General features: G+C 26.9%; 1 pseudogene; it reads right to left on the bottom strand.

Annotated features, from left to right (window-relative positions):
- Positions 1–11,521: 11,521 nt before the first annotated feature.
- On the bottom strand, positions 11,522–12,092 carry LOC121174733 (cytochrome c oxidase subunit 2-like; annotated as a pseudogene).
- Between the last annotated feature and the right edge of the window lie 4,438 nt (positions 12,093–16,530).

The raw sequence follows: 16,530 nt of genomic DNA, 5'->3' as shown, positions 1-16,530 counted from the left end.
TTTTCATCTTTTTATTTGTATCATATCATATCCGTTAGTTCTGTGCAGCCCCTTTTCAAGCAAAAGGCCTAAATCTTTCTACCAAAGATTCCTAACTCAAGCTTCATTGGCCTATAAAGTGCATGTTGGATACATGCTTAGTTGATATATTGCACGTTTTAAAGGTCGGTTTTGTGAGAAGCAACAAAATATTGCATGTCCGTTAAGTGGAAGAATGAACACACTAGTGACACTACAAGTAATTAGATTAGACCACGCGTCCACGTTTATTTTGATAAAGCACGTGTTTGATAATAGGGTTTATTTTGTTGTGTATGGAACATTGTCTAGGGTGTTATGAATTTTCTCTGGTAAATGGGCTGTTGTGTTGGCATCGCCTACAATGCACAAACCTGCGACAATGAAATGGATGCTATAAATAAAATAATGACTTGCTTAGAGGCTTTTTTTTTTTATCATTTGGGGGGTAAAAATATGCTAAGTCAATGGGTGTGTTCAGTTTTAGAAGATGTGACCTTGCAGGTAGAAGTCATATAAAAATTTATGACTTTTGTTTATAAAGTTATAACTATTTTTATGACTTATTTCTAAATGGAAATTTATTCAAAAAGTGTCTTCATTAGGTAATTTTAAAAAAAATTATCCCAAAATGATAAAAAAAATCCATGCTTAGATATTTGATTGTCAACATCAAAATGAACTTCAATGATAGAAATGTAACTATATGTAAGTTTGGTTTCGACTCTTTTTGTAAAGTTGAATTTATTCACGATTAGTGGTATTGTTCCTTGCGGTGGTTCTTTAAGTAACGGAGTGGCTGATGATTTTTGTAAAAGATATTTCTTTTTTTTCTTGTTGTTAAACCTGGTTAATTTTTGGTCGAGAGACAAAGACTAATCCCTGACATCCAATTAAGGGGTTGATATTTTCCAATGTTGTTTCATTCGCACAAATAAAAAATCAAACTTTTAATTACATAATTAAGAGACACGATTATTTATAATATATCACATCATATTAATTGGAAAAGACATTTTAATACAAATGTCTTATTGCATGCTTCAAAACAAATACTATAATAAGTCTTGATAGTTTCATTTCACATAATAAGTTTAGTTTTAATGTTTTTTTTTTATAAATCTAAGATATCTTTTGACTAGAATTTATTTGAGAAATTAAAGGAAAATATCTCAACTAGAGATTGTCTGAAATTAATATCAAAGGAAAATATCCTTCATACTTCCTCGCTTGAAAACAAATATCTATGGTCATAATATATGACATAACAAACCTGTCATTATCACTAAATTATCCTTTTTAATGACTTGTCCATTGTCGATTCTTTTGTACTGAACATGTAATCATCTAAACTAATAACTTATTCTATCAACAAATTTCTTTAGAAAATATTTTGTTCACTTTACTTTTTGAATATATGAAAAATTCTTGTTCTGAATGGTTCATAAATCATGAGAAATTGTATAACTCTAAAAAGCTCAAAGTCACTATTCTCATCTTTATTATTAGGATTACATGAGGCATACAATGGTGGCCCGAACACAATCAAGATGAACGATCGCTAAAGGCTCATTTTAAGAGAGATATCAAATTTTTTTAATTAGTCTATATAAATACTAAAACAAAATTTTCATATAATTTTAAAATTATTTTTAAAAAATATTATAAAAGAATGAAATAATTATCAATAATTTTTAGGTAAACAATTATGCATCATTAGTCAAATAATGGATGATGCTTCTACTTCTCAACAAAATTCTACCCATAATTTTGAAAGAATGAATAATCAATTTATGTATGACATTTTTTGTCTAGAGTTAGAGACCACAGATGTTTCTCCACCCGCTAGGTCATAGACCAATCCCACTCGCTGTGTGTGGTTGTCGCTAGCCCAAAGGAATTTTACACATAGTGAAAATTGAGCACTGGTTCTTCCGTTAAATACATCATTCTCACTTATGTGAACCCAGCGGCATCTTACACCACTGCGTCAATCCTTTGGGTTCAATTTATGTACCATGTTGAACTAAAGAAGATAGTTGTATATTATTTCCTTTTATTTCTATCAACATTAATGTAATTACGTAAATAAGGCTCTTGAACTTTCTCTTCTTTCCTTGTAATGTCTCCATGCTTAATCTTTCTCTTTCTAATTAATCTCCTTGTCATCCCACCATAGCCCTTGAATAGTTATGCAAAAACATAAAAGTCAATGTTACAATGTAGCAATGCCATTACACTATTTCTGTTTAGTTGTGTTGCAAAATGTAAAGAGGGATAAGCTAGGATAAGGGGTGGAAGTAGGTCAGGTGCCTATCAGAGGCCTATGGCACAACCCGTTTAAGGCCTGGTTCAACTCGACTCGTTTAGCAAAAAGGTTAGGCTCAAGCCTTTAAACAAGTATTTTTAGTTAAATAGGTCAGACAATAAGCCTTGAAAAAAGCCCATTAAACCTAACAGGCTAACCTATTTAACGACAATATTTTTTAATAAAAATGTTATTATTAATATGATATATAATATCATAATTATTTTTAATGAAATTACAAAATAATCTAAGTGGTTTGGCGATTTGAATCATGTTAATATTTGGAATAAATTAATTCCTATAAGTATAGATGAGTAGTAGGAATACGAGTTTTTTTTCTTTTGACGAGGCTTAAAAGGCTTTGGTAGTTGTCACATGTAACGTTTGTAGGAAAATTTTATCTTCATCTTGTGGTTTAAAATTGACTTATTATTTTTAATGAAATATTTGGCTTTGTTAATGGAATTTTTTATTTTATTTTATACACTTCTTGATATGAACTAGGCTTTTAAATTGGAGAATAGGCTGAAAGGACTACATAAAGACTAGGCCAATGCCTAAAATGTAGGTTCGTGACAGGTAATAGGCCCAAACTTAGACCATAAAAATATAAAATTGGTTAGGCCAGGCTTAGGTAGGGCCCGACTTGGCCCAACCCATTCCACCCCAAGCTAGGAATATAGTGAGACTAAAATGGTAACCTGAAACTCTAATAATTATAAAATTATATTAAAAAAATGTTATAATGAGATCATTTTTAACACTAGGTAAGAAAGAGGAAGTGGCACCCCAAAAGGTGTTTTTGTCCATTCCCTTTGGTGGGAGAGAAGTTTTCATCATTGACACCCAAACCTAAAAGAAATGGTACATTGAACGCATCTTGGTTTGTGTTGAAGGGTATAGAAAGGGCAACACATGCCTTTTCGACTACGAAAGAAAATGGGATAAAATCGAAGATAATGAACCATCTAAAATGTCACATTCTAGTGTTCCTTCAATGTTGTTCTAGGTTTATCCATTTATGTGAATAGTGAAAATAAAGGTTTTTATTCCAATTACTTGATAAACGGACTATTAGCAACTGACCCACCAAATAGTGAACTAGGCCTCACAAAGGCTTGCCAACAAAACCAACCACAATCACAAAATGGTGTTTACGGTTTGTGCTTTGAGGCAAATGCGACATGTCAAAACAAACCAACCAATGACACTAAACAAATGCATTGAGGAACACAATATCTTGACCTAAAGGGAGTAAGTTATTGTCAGTGTTGGGGTCGTCCCCAACCACAAAGGTAGGCTATGATGACGATGTTCATGTGGCAGAGGTATAAGGTGCAAGGTGGTGGCACTATTGTGGCAATAGGATGAACTGTTCACATATGACTTCTAGGGTTAAAAATGACCATTCACTATTACAATATAATTTTCATTTAATATTACAAAAGATACCATGCTTACATACTCAAGTTATCCATTATAATCTATATTTTTCATTTTGTAAAAACAATTAGACCCAACAGTTAAAATTTTATGGTTCACATGTGAACCATTTGTTCTAGACTTTTTTTTTTTTTTTACTAAATTAGGTGGTTTCATAAAATTATTTATAAAATTAGGTGATTTTGAAAACTATTTATCAATGATAGAGAATTTCGACTTTCAACATTATTTGTAATTATAACCATATAGAAGAGTTATTTTTTACTAGAAAATGACCAAAGTGAAAGAGAACCCACCTAGAATAACACTTCTAATAATACAAATTTTTTGTAACAAGTGTATATAAAAATATATTTAAATATTTACTGACATATCTATTAACATAACTTAAATTAAATAATTAATAATATATTAAAGATTTTAAATAATATAAAAATTACTTATATAAATTATAAAATATGAATTTAATACCCATGCAAGACATGAAACATTAAACTAGATTTAAGATTAAAATATTAATTTTAACTTTTTCACTCTTTTTAAGAAAAAGTGTAATTATATAATTATTTTTTATATTATTTGATATAAAATAGTAATAATAAATTCTACTCACATTTAATAATTGGTTGTCAAAATTTTTTTAATTAATTTTAAAATTATAAAATATTTATCTTAATGTCTATATTAAATTAATAGTTTATTTGATGATCTATTTTTTAACATTGTATTTTTTAAAAATAGTTAATGCTTTTAATTTTATTATTAATGTAAATTAAATATTATTATATTAGAACGTTAAAAATTAAGAAAAAAAAATAGAAATATTGCTAATTGTTAGGTCTATAGTAATATTCAGTCCTAAAAAGGTCTATATCCACACCATTAAAGGTTAATATTAAAATCATCCATCAGAAAATTTTATTTGCTAACATTAAAAATCTGAATATTTTTACTAAAATAATTTTAATTTGAATTTTATTTTTATCATTTAATAGTTTTTTATTCATATATTAATTGAAACATTAAATATATCATAAATAAATAAAATGGAATATTTTTATTGATTATTTGATTACAATATTTGATCTTAACAATTATGTTTTAGAATCTGGAAAACATATTTTATTTATAAAAAACAGTTACACGTTACTAATAATTTTAGCACGAAATTGAAGAAATATGGTAATTGTATACATTGTTAACCTCAATCATATTTTTTATACTTCCTTGATTCTTACATGTCACCTCCCAAACAGATTAATTATAAAAAATTCAAGTAAAAATCAATTTAACTATAATTTTTATATGTGATATTTTAAATGTCATAAAAGATACTCTTTTATTTTTATATATTTAAATTTAATGTATGCAAATTTTATATAAATGATGTTTATATTTTTTATATCCAAATATCTTTTGTTTATTAATATATAATCATTGATTTAATTTATCTTAAGAGACTTTTAGATATTAATATTTAAATTTAATGTATATAATTTTTATATAAATGGTGTTAGTATTTTTTTTTATTGTAGAAGCATATTTAATATGAAGTTTCAATGATGTTCCAAGATAAGCTCTTCTCAAGTTTAATCCAAGTCAAGGACTCGAAAATTCAAGATAAATGATGAAGTTAGTCCTTAGAGTCTTGAACAACATTCTTTACTTGATGATGCAAAAGGTTTGGCCAAAGGACATTTTTCAAAAAGCTTTTTGAAATTTAAAAAATATGATATTTATTCTTTGGTAATCGATTACACAAGATTTGTAATCGATTACAAGACCGTAACCAAAGTAGTTTTTGAAATGTTCTTAAAATTTTGAATTTGTTTTTAAAAGTCTGTAATCGATTACACAAGACTTGTAATCGATTACACAAAGTTTTAAACGTTTTATAACAGTCTTTAAAAATTTGAATTTAAATTTTAAAGCTTATAATTGATTACAGCTTGTGTGTAATTGATTACCATAACTTAAAATTTCAAATTTAGAGTTCATAAAATAATTTTGTCAGAAAATAACTCCGGAAGAGTCACAACTCTTTAGAAAATAACTCCGGAAGAGTCACATCTGTTCAAGAGATTTTTGAATGATCATCAAAGGCCTATAAATAGGTGACTTGAGTTACGAAATTCCCTAGAGAGTTTTTTTGAACTGAAATGTTTTATCCTCTCCAAAAGATTCCTGGGTTAAATACTTGCATATTCAATAAGGAATCTTGATTGATCTTCAATTGTAATATCCTTCTCTTAAAGAGAAAAAATTCTTCCTCTTCTTATTGAAAGAAAGTTGTTTAAGAGACCATTCTGATTTCTGAACACAAGGGAAGGGTTGTCCCTCTATGGTTCAGACTTTGTAAAAGGTATTTTACAAACTAATGGAAATCTCAAGCGGGTTGCTTGGGGACTCAACGTAAGCACAGACTGTGGCCGAACCAGTATAAAGACTGAGTTAGCATTCTCTCTTCCTTTAAACTTCTTTTAATTATTGCACTTTATCTTTTACTCTAAAGAAGTTTATTTTTGAATTGTTTTTTGAGTAATTCATATTAAGGGTATATTGTTAATCCAAAAAGAGAAATTAATTTTAATTAGGTAAAGTTTTGTATCTTAATTTAACCCCTTCTTAAGATACTGAGATCACTTGTCTAATATTTATATTAAAATATTTTTCATTTTGTAATAAGAAATTTAAAAAAAAATTATATTTTATATAATTATTTATTCTATTTATGTTGCAGTAATTTATTTATACATACATTTGTCACTTGTTAACCATATAAGGACAAATATACTACGATGATTAAAATATTTTTCTAATAATCATTTTTTATGTTAAGAAGCTCTTAAATATTTATATTCAAATTTAATATATACAAATTTTATATAAATGATGTTTACTTTTTTTTTAAAATCAAAACATCCTTCATTTTGTTAATATAAAAGTTTTAAGAAATATATTTTTATACAATTATTTATTTTATTTGCAGTAGTCAATCTTTATATCCATTTGTTAAATGGTAAGCATATTAGGATAAATTTGTTGAGATAATTAGCTTATTTGTTTATACTCATTGTCTTTTCTATGTTGGTTAAGAAATTCTTACATTTTTATATTTAAATTTAATTTATACAACTTTTATATGAATGGTGTTTAAATTTCTTTTCATATCAAAATATGCTTCAATTTTTAATTTAAAAAGTATAAAAAATATATATTTTTAAATTATATATTTTATTTATGATGTTGTAATCCAATTTTTTTTTCATTTGTCACACGGATAATCATACTCAGACAAATCTATTTGAATATTTTTTTATAATCATTATTTTTTATGTTAAGAGACTCTCAACTCTTAAATATTTATATTTTTAAATTTAATATATACAACTTTTATGCAAATATTGTTTGAATTTATTTTATGTCAAAACTATCTTTATTCTATAATTTAAAAGTATTAAAAAATTATATTTTTAAAACAGTTATATATTCTATTTAAGTTGCATTAATTCAATATTAAATCATTCCAACTCCATAGCACATGTAATCATACTATGATAAATTCATTTGAGTAATTATTTTTTATATAATTATCAATTTTTTATGTAAAAATACTCTTAAATATTAATATTTAAATTTAATGTATACAACATATATATGAATGATATTTATATTTTATTTTATATCAAAATATTCTTCATTTATTAATAATAATCATTATTTTTTTAATGTCAAGAGACTCTTAGATATTAAATTTAAATTTAATATATACAACTTTTATATGAATGATGTTTATTTTTTTTATATCGAAACCTCCTTCATAATTTTAATATGAAAGTTTTAGAAATTATATTTTTTATATAATTATATTTTTTTATTTATGTTGCAGTAATTCATTTGTATATACTTCTGTCACATAGTAACCATACTAAAATAAATTCACTAGATCAGCAGTGAAGCTTGAAATAATCATATAAATACTCAAAATTTAAAATAACACAATTATATAATTAAAAAAAATATGAGAAAGTAATAAAAAAAATATCAACACACATTAAACCAATCAACTAGAAAAAATATACTCTCGCCTTCCCATAATAATTGTTATACAAGGACAATAAATAATTTTAATTTTATCTTTAAAATGCAATATTAATTACTTAATTTTTCACTCATATTTCTTATAATGTTAATGTATAATTACTATTTTGATCCTCTAATTTATTTTTATATCAAAACATACTTCAATTTTTTAGTTTAAAAATTATATATATATATATATATATATATATTTAAATTATATATTTTATTTATGTTGCTTTAATCTGAATTTGTATTCATCTGTCGCACAGGTAATCATACTTGAACAAATTCATTTAGATGATTTTTTTTTTATAAACATTAGTTTTTTTAATGTTAAGAAACCCTTAGATAGTTATAGTTTTTAGGTAAAATCTGTGACACCTTCTACCTCGATATACATGTTTATATAATAAAATTCATGAAAATACAGAATTACATAAAATAATTTTATTCAATAAACATAAAAGATATGAAAATATTTGTGTAAAAGGTTCACATTTGTGTTAATCACCAAATTAAAAACTTATCAATTAAGGGTATGAAAATATTTTCGGCTCAAAACATGACCGTTCAAATTTACAAAAAAATTCAAGTTAAATAGCAGAATAAAATAAAGTAAAATGACATGTTTGGAACATCATGCAATTAAAACAAAAAATCATGCCCTAATATCACATCCTATTAGAACATTATGTCCCGACGTCCTCCAGCATGAGGTTTCTTAAAGCAATCCAGCTAGTCATTGCTCCCATGAACACAAGGTTCGAGATCATCATAGGATTTAAACACAAACAATACACGGGGAGTGAGTTATCACATTCCTAAACAGGTAGAGATAAATGAAGACGCACATATATAGTATAAGTATAACAAGCTCAACTTAATACAATTCGCATTATTTTACCACTCATTGCGTAACATCACTTGTCCCAAGGATTTAATCACAAAATCACATTTCACATCTCCACATTAATCACATATTTAGAAAAACAAATCTTAAGTACAACACAACATCTCACACTCACGCAATTCATTACCCGCCATCACGTAGCAAGTCACAATGATCATTACACAGACGTTATGCATCAGATAAACTAAGACTCAATCCTATATGCAATGTGGTACCATGTCAGTGAAAACCCTTGTCGGACACCTAGGAGTAAATGACAAGATAGACCACACACTGATAAGTTAGGTCATTCTCACTAGGTAAAATCATAGGGAGACCAGTCAGGGTCACGTTGTTTTGTGAGAATGCTCCAACCATGTGGGATTGGTACATACTTAAAGAAGTACTCAAATCGAGTGTGTTTACCTGATTTGAGTACTCTTTTAACACATAGACTTTATCTATAAACTATACAAAACACACGACTCATCAATTGTTCTCAAAATAATTTTAACTCATCGCGCCTCAAAGTGATTAAAGTCGTCAAGTTCCTACAGTGGATCCCATCACAATACTCGTTGCGCATTAACTCGTCACCCTTAAAGGGTCTTACAGTCATGTGATTGTACGATTCATAACTCACAACTCAATGGACATAACATCTCAATACACATGTGATCTCATAATTTAACACATACTCTGTTGGATCAAGTGGCCTCAGAATAATTAAGAAGGGGGGTTGAATTAATTATTCCTAAACCTTTACTAATTAAAAATTTACTCTTCTAACGCTTTTACTATGTTGTTAAGTAAATGAAGAATAGAAAAGAAACTTAACCAAAAGTAAATGCGGGAATTAAAGTGCACAGCGGAAATTAAAAGAGTAAGGAAGAAGAAGACAAACACACAAGAGTTTTTATACTGGTTCGGCAACAACCCGTGCCTACATCTAGTCCCCAAGCAACCTGCGGTCCTTGAAATTTCTTTTCAACCTTGTAAAAATCCTTTTACAAGCAAAGATCCACAAGGGATGTATCCAACCTTGTTCTCTTTGAACAACCTAGTGGATGTACCTTCCACTAGAACTGATCCACAAGAGATGTACCCTCTCTTGTTCTCAATCAACAATCCAAGTAGATGTACCCTCTACTTGTACCACAAAGGATGTACCCTCCAATGTGTTAAGACAAAGTTCTCAGGCGGTTAAACCTTTGAAACTTTGTGAATGGGGATACAAAAGAATTCTCAGGCGGTTAGTCTTTGAAATCTTTTGTATATGGGAAAGGGAAGAATCAAAAGAATTCTCAGACTGTGTCGTTTTGAATTCTTTGACAAGGGAGAAGGGAGGCACAAAAGAATTCAGGCGATTAGTCCTTCGTTCTTTTGGAAAAGAGAGAAGAGAGAAGAGAAACACAAAAAGAATTCAGGCGGTCAGTCCTTGGCAAATTCTTTTTGGCAAAGGGAGAAGGGAATGAAAAAGATGAATAGCACAAGTTTTGTTTTCAAGGTTTGGAAAACCAGAAAACTTTAGAAAGCTTTTTGCAAAGGAAGAAGAAGAAGGAGTTCAAAGAGATTCAGAAATCAATTAGGAAAAGTTTTAAAGAATGTTCAAGATATAGAAATGTAAATCAAAGTCTTGCTTTTATAGACTCTTCATGTCTGGTCAAGAGAACCATTAGAAGAGTTATAGCCTTTAGAAAAACTTAAAAACTATTTGGAAAAGTTATAACTTTTAGAAAAACTTGAAAACTATTGGAAGAGTTAGATCTTTTGATTTTGTTCAGAAACTATCACTGGTAATCGATTACCAAATCAGTGTAATCGATTACACAAAGCTTTTTTGTGAAAGGATGTGACTCTTCACAATTAAATTTGAATTTCATCATTCAAACACACTGGTAATCGATTACCAAATACTTGTAATCGATTATAACATTTTGAAATTAATTGGAACGTTGTAAATTCAGTTTGAAAGTTTTTTGAAAACCATTTTTCTACTGGTAATCGATTACAATAATCTGGTAATCGATTACCAGAGAGTAAAAACTCTTTGGTAAAAGGTTTTGAGAAAAATTCATGTGCTACTCAGTTTTTGAAAAAACTTTTTAATACTTATCTTGATTGAGTCTTCTCTTGATTCTTGAATTTTGAGTCTTGAATCTTGAAACTTGATTCTTGAATTAAACTTTCCTCTTGATCCTTGAAGTGTACTTGATTCAATCTTGAACTCATTCTTTGATTCTTGAGATCATCATCTTTGTTATCATGAAGTGTTCTTGACTTTTGAGCTTTTAGTCATCATCTTTGTTATCATCAAAACTCTTTGAATCAATCTTGATTCATAATGAAGCTTGCTTCTACATACTCAACTTATCACATACACCCAATCTCAATCACAATGTTATAATCCCAAAGTAACATATTATCACACCTCATGAATCATTTACACATCGCACATTATTAATATATACATGACACAAACACAGACTTTACCTATGAACTATGTAATACACACAACTACTCAATTGTTTTCAAAATCGTTTTAACTCATCGCGCCTCAAAGTGATTCAACTTGTCGAGTTCTCACAGTGGATCCCATCACAATACTCATCGCACAAAAACTCATTGCCCTTAAAAGGTCTTACAGTTGTGTGATTGTATAATTCATAGCTCACAACTTAATGTCATCACTTTACACCTCACAATAACATGTATAATCAAATTGAGGAACGTATTAATCTCACACTTGTTCACAACACATGTCTCATCACACCTTCTCATTAACGCATTATCACTTCTCTCACACACACACACACACACACACACCCATAAATTTGACTACACTGACCATAGTAAACCCCTTCACGTTGTACCGAAATAAAGATCTGATTTAAACGACCAGGTACAACATCACATTTGACACCTAAAGAAGGTACAACCTAACTATGAGGTAAATCAACAAGTGTTACAATAATACGTAGATGAGTTTTGGCTGGTACAACCACTCTATTGTCCACTTCTAATAAACGTGATTGACCCAATTCTAGATCATCTTCTGGAATCGTATAACAGTCAAAAGTGAGTGACTGTTCATTGGAACTGTTATAGTCTGAATACTCATAAATCTGATACCATTGATGTCCAATAACTTTGCTAGTAATGGTTGGATCTACTACTACCTCGTCCATTGAGTATAACAGAGCAAATGGTGGTATAACAATGAACATCGGGATGATACTAAGAAATATGATCAGAAGAATCTCGATAGTAGTTCCATGAACAATCCTTTGCGAGATTGGATTTTTTTTAATAGTGGAAATACCATAAAGCACGAAGCAAGATCCATGATACGAATATATATATATATATATATCATACAATAATCTTCCAACATTTAAGGCATATAATCATTCAATTATTCATTCGGTTAATAGCATAGAACATGTGACCACATTATGGGAAACAAAATTCCTCAATCAATTTCAAGAAAAGATACAAGGATCAAGAATTCCCAAATTTCTAGGTTTCTAACATTCAAAGCCAAACACTCAATTAAACCATCTAATTCACATCAAGGCATCAATTGACCTGTTAAACATGAGCAATTCATAGTTATCATCGTATAGAAAAAATTAAAACGCATAAAACACCCCAAAATTAATCTTAATTTGATCATCTAAGGATCTCTACACATTTTCACAAAATCTAAATTGTGATAAACTCATCCCATACCTCTAAGTGAGCTCACGTGTGTAGTTCGACAACGACAACAACGTCTCTAGCAGTTCCTAAGATTTCTCAAACTTTTCCTTTGATTGCTCTGCTAAAGTTTCCAAGCGTTAGAGAAAATGAGAAAGGATTGAAGTCTCAATTTCATTGTCTCCATCCGTGGGTAATTTCTCTCTACAGTCAAGATTTCACAAATTCCAACAATGAGATTGTGTGAAAATGAGTTCCGAAGGTGGTGTTCAAATTTCAGGAAGATCCAACAATTAACGAGTCTGAGATTGTAGATTTACTGAGACATGTTTGAGTGTATACGGGAAAAATAGAGGATTTCGAAAGAGGAAGAAGGGATAATGAATTTGGGAGGAAGAGAAAGCGGAAAACTTAATATGTCTTTATTTATAGTTAGGATACTCTGAATGCCTATTATTTACTATATTTTTTATTTATTATTTTATAAAAAAGAATTCTATTTTACTATTTCATTAAATAAATAATCAATTAAAGTATTGTTTTATTTTCTAAAACATCATTTTATTCTTTTTATTTTCTAATACTATGAAATCCTTATTTTAATCAACAAAAACTTTTTTCTCTCATTTATTTAATTTTTAAAAACTCTATTAATTTTTTAAATAAAACTCTTTTTATGTCTTTTACGAAAAACGGGGTGTTACAAAATTTGGTTATCTTATATTAAATGTGCAATTATGTCCTTTATCTTTTAAAAAATAAGTTCAACTTAATCCTATTTTTCTTTTACCTGATCTAAATATTTTAAAAAATAAGAGTAAATTATGTTATAAATGGAACCAAGTTGAACAATTTTTTTTTTAAAAAAAATTTTAATTTTATATGAATGTTTTTTTAAATTATATCATAACATACATCTAATTAAACTATTATATATTTTAATTATGTTACGTTAATCCATCTTTATATCCATCTATCATTCGACCCACATAGATAATCATAATATAAAAATTTATTGAATTTTTTTTTCTAATGATTGTTTCTTATGTCAAACGACTCTTAGATATTTAAATTTAATTTTAATCTATACATCTTGTATATAAATGATGTCTATATTTCTTTTTTAACAAAACACCCTTCATTTATTCTAATTAGACATTTAAAAAAATTATATTTTTAAACAATTATATATTCAATTTATTTTGTACTAATCTATTTTTTGTATTCATTCGCTCCAAGAGTTAGTATACTAGGACAAATCCATGTGGGTCTTTATTTTTTTATGATCATTGATTTTTTATGTCAACAAAATCTTAGATATTTATATTCAAATTTAATGTATAAATTTTATATGAAGGATATTTAAAATTTGAAATAATAAAAAAATATGTATTTTTAAATAATATTTATATATTCTATTTATGTTGCGCTAATATATATTTTTATTTATCCATAGCACAAGTAATCATACTAGAAAAAATCCTTTTGAGTAATTTTTTATATGATCATTGAGTTTTTTTTTTTTATGTCAAGAGATTCTTAGATATTTATATTTAAATTAATTTATACAATTTTTATTTAAATGATATTTAAATTTACTTTTATTAAATCATCCTTCATTTTTTTAAATTTGGAAGTATTCAAAAACTTACTTTTGTACACTTATATACTATATTTATGTTGTTGTAGTCCAGCTTTATATCCATTTATCACACGGGAATCATGTTAGGGAGAATTTATTTTTACATCATAACATCCTTCATTTTTTTATTTTTAATTTTTAATTTATAAGTATAAGAAAATATTTTTTTAAAGCATTATGTATTCTATTTAATAGTAATATTTATATTGTACTAATCCATCATTATAGTTGTACATTGCACATATATAATCACATTAAAGCTAATTGATTTGGGTACTCATTCATTTTTATAATGGTTTTCGGAAGTTAAGAGAGTATTCCATTATTCATTTAAAAAAAGTACCCTAAATAATTTATTAACGGAAAGTCACAAGCCTAAAATGTAATATTTTTTTATTTATAAATGTAGTATTTTTAAGAGTAAGTATAAAACAAGCATATTTAAATACACTTCTTTTGTCAATCCAAAATTTTATTTGTGGTCATAAAAAATAAGACAACTTTATAATATATATGATATGATGTGTGCTTCATGAGGTTTTGCTTCTAGTCATATAAATATGGATATTTAATCATGACAAAAAATGAAAGAAATAATTAATTATTTTTTTCAAAACTCTTTTGAGTTAAAATTCATAAAAAAAAGTTAATTTTAAAATAAATGTTAACCATTTTTTAAAATATATAATTAATATTTATTTTAAAATATTAAAGATTGTATAGTGCTACATTTGTTATTATATATAAGAAACAAATGGTAATATTATTTTTCCTAATTACGAGAAACATATAATCAATTACAAATATATTAGTTTTTAATTTTCTTTAGTATTTCTATTTTATTGTAAAGTCTAATAACAAGATATCACCATTTCCTATGAAATTGGATGCATATTTCGAATATTTTTTTTAGTAAATATAGTTCAATTTCATTAAATAAAAGTAAATATATTTAAGAAAAATTATAAGAGCAATTAGATAAAAAAAAATTAAGTAAAATTGTGATATTTTTTATAAACTGCTATGCCTATAAAATGATAAAATAATAAAATAAAAACTTTCAAACCCTTCGTTTATCTAGTGTATCACAAATAAAAAAAAATCTAGTTAGAAAGAAAAGTATTGAAAGTTAACCTTTTGTCTCTTAAAAAGCCTTTTTTTTTCTTTCTAAAGTTCTTTTACTTAAAATTTTATATTTAGTCCAACTTCTCTTTTAAAGTAATAAATTAAATAAAGCAAGACAAATAAATTCTTTAAAGTTGTCTTTTAGGCTTTTTAGCTAAGCCATAATAAAGTTAAGTCATGGTCTTTATTATTATCGACCGACTCGATCAATGCTCAAAAATTTCTTACAAAAATATTTAAAAATTATTCATTAATAAGATCCTAGTATTAATAACGGAAATTAAACTCATATATATATATATATATATATATATATATATATATATATATATAATCTGTTTTTTACCGATTAAACCAACTTTGTTGGTTGTTCTTTGCTTTTTATCATTATAAGATAAGAAAAGTATATGTTTCCTTCCATGCGTCACTCATTATTTAATCAATTAATTTGTCAAAGAGAAGTAGGACTAACTACAAATTAAGCAACACGACTTCAATCCAAACATAAAACCCCTTTTACCTTTATTCCTTTGCATTTCGTCAATTGTACTCACTGAGAAAGAGCAGTAGATCTTGGCATCTTGCAATTGCAAATAAATAAATAATAATAATCCTCATATACATTTTCAAGGCTAAAAGAATACATTATTCTTTTTTAGATTGTTGATATTTAAATAAAGTTTAAGTAATTTGCGGATTCCTATACTCTTACAAACTTTTCAATCAGGTCTCTCGAACTTCTTTTTTTTCTTTTAATTGGGTACTTTCACATTTGGGTACTTTCACATTTTCTTTTCAATTGGATCCATGATTTTTTATTTATTTTTCAATTGGATCCTCACATTTAATTGTTATTATGAAAAATTAATTATAGACACTTAATTAGAGGTGTAAATAATAAATTAATGCTTCTTAAGTGTGTTATAACTACAATTAAATTAATTATGAGAGTTTTATGTAAAATTTAAATCTTTTGCGGAGCTAAATAATTATAAAGAAATACCTAGATTGAATAGACCAAAAAAGATAAAAACTTAGTAAAAAATTCTCATTGGCTTAATTGTGCATACAACATACTCAAGAAGCAGTGATTTCATGTTTGTTACTCTAATTAGATGTTTGTGATTAATTTTTCATAATAACATTTAAATGAGGGATCCAATTGAAAAATAAATAAAAATTGAGGAAATCAATTAAAAGAAAAAAAAAATAAGAGTCTAAATGAAAATTTGGTAAAGGTATTGGACCTACATGTTAATTTAACGTTAAAAAAATTCTGATTTGACTAGAGGTTAATAAACTGGTACGAGAAAGACAGCTGTG

The sequence above is a fragment of the Glycine max genome, chromosome 4 (genome assembly GCF_000004515.6).
Source record: "Glycine max cultivar Williams 82 chromosome 4, Glycine_max_v4.0, whole genome shotgun sequence".
Classification (NCBI taxonomy): Eukaryota; Viridiplantae; Streptophyta; class Magnoliopsida; order Fabales; family Fabaceae; genus Glycine; species Glycine max.
Note: the sequence above shows the minus strand (reverse complement) of the source record. Positions and strands in the feature narration are given on the sequence as shown.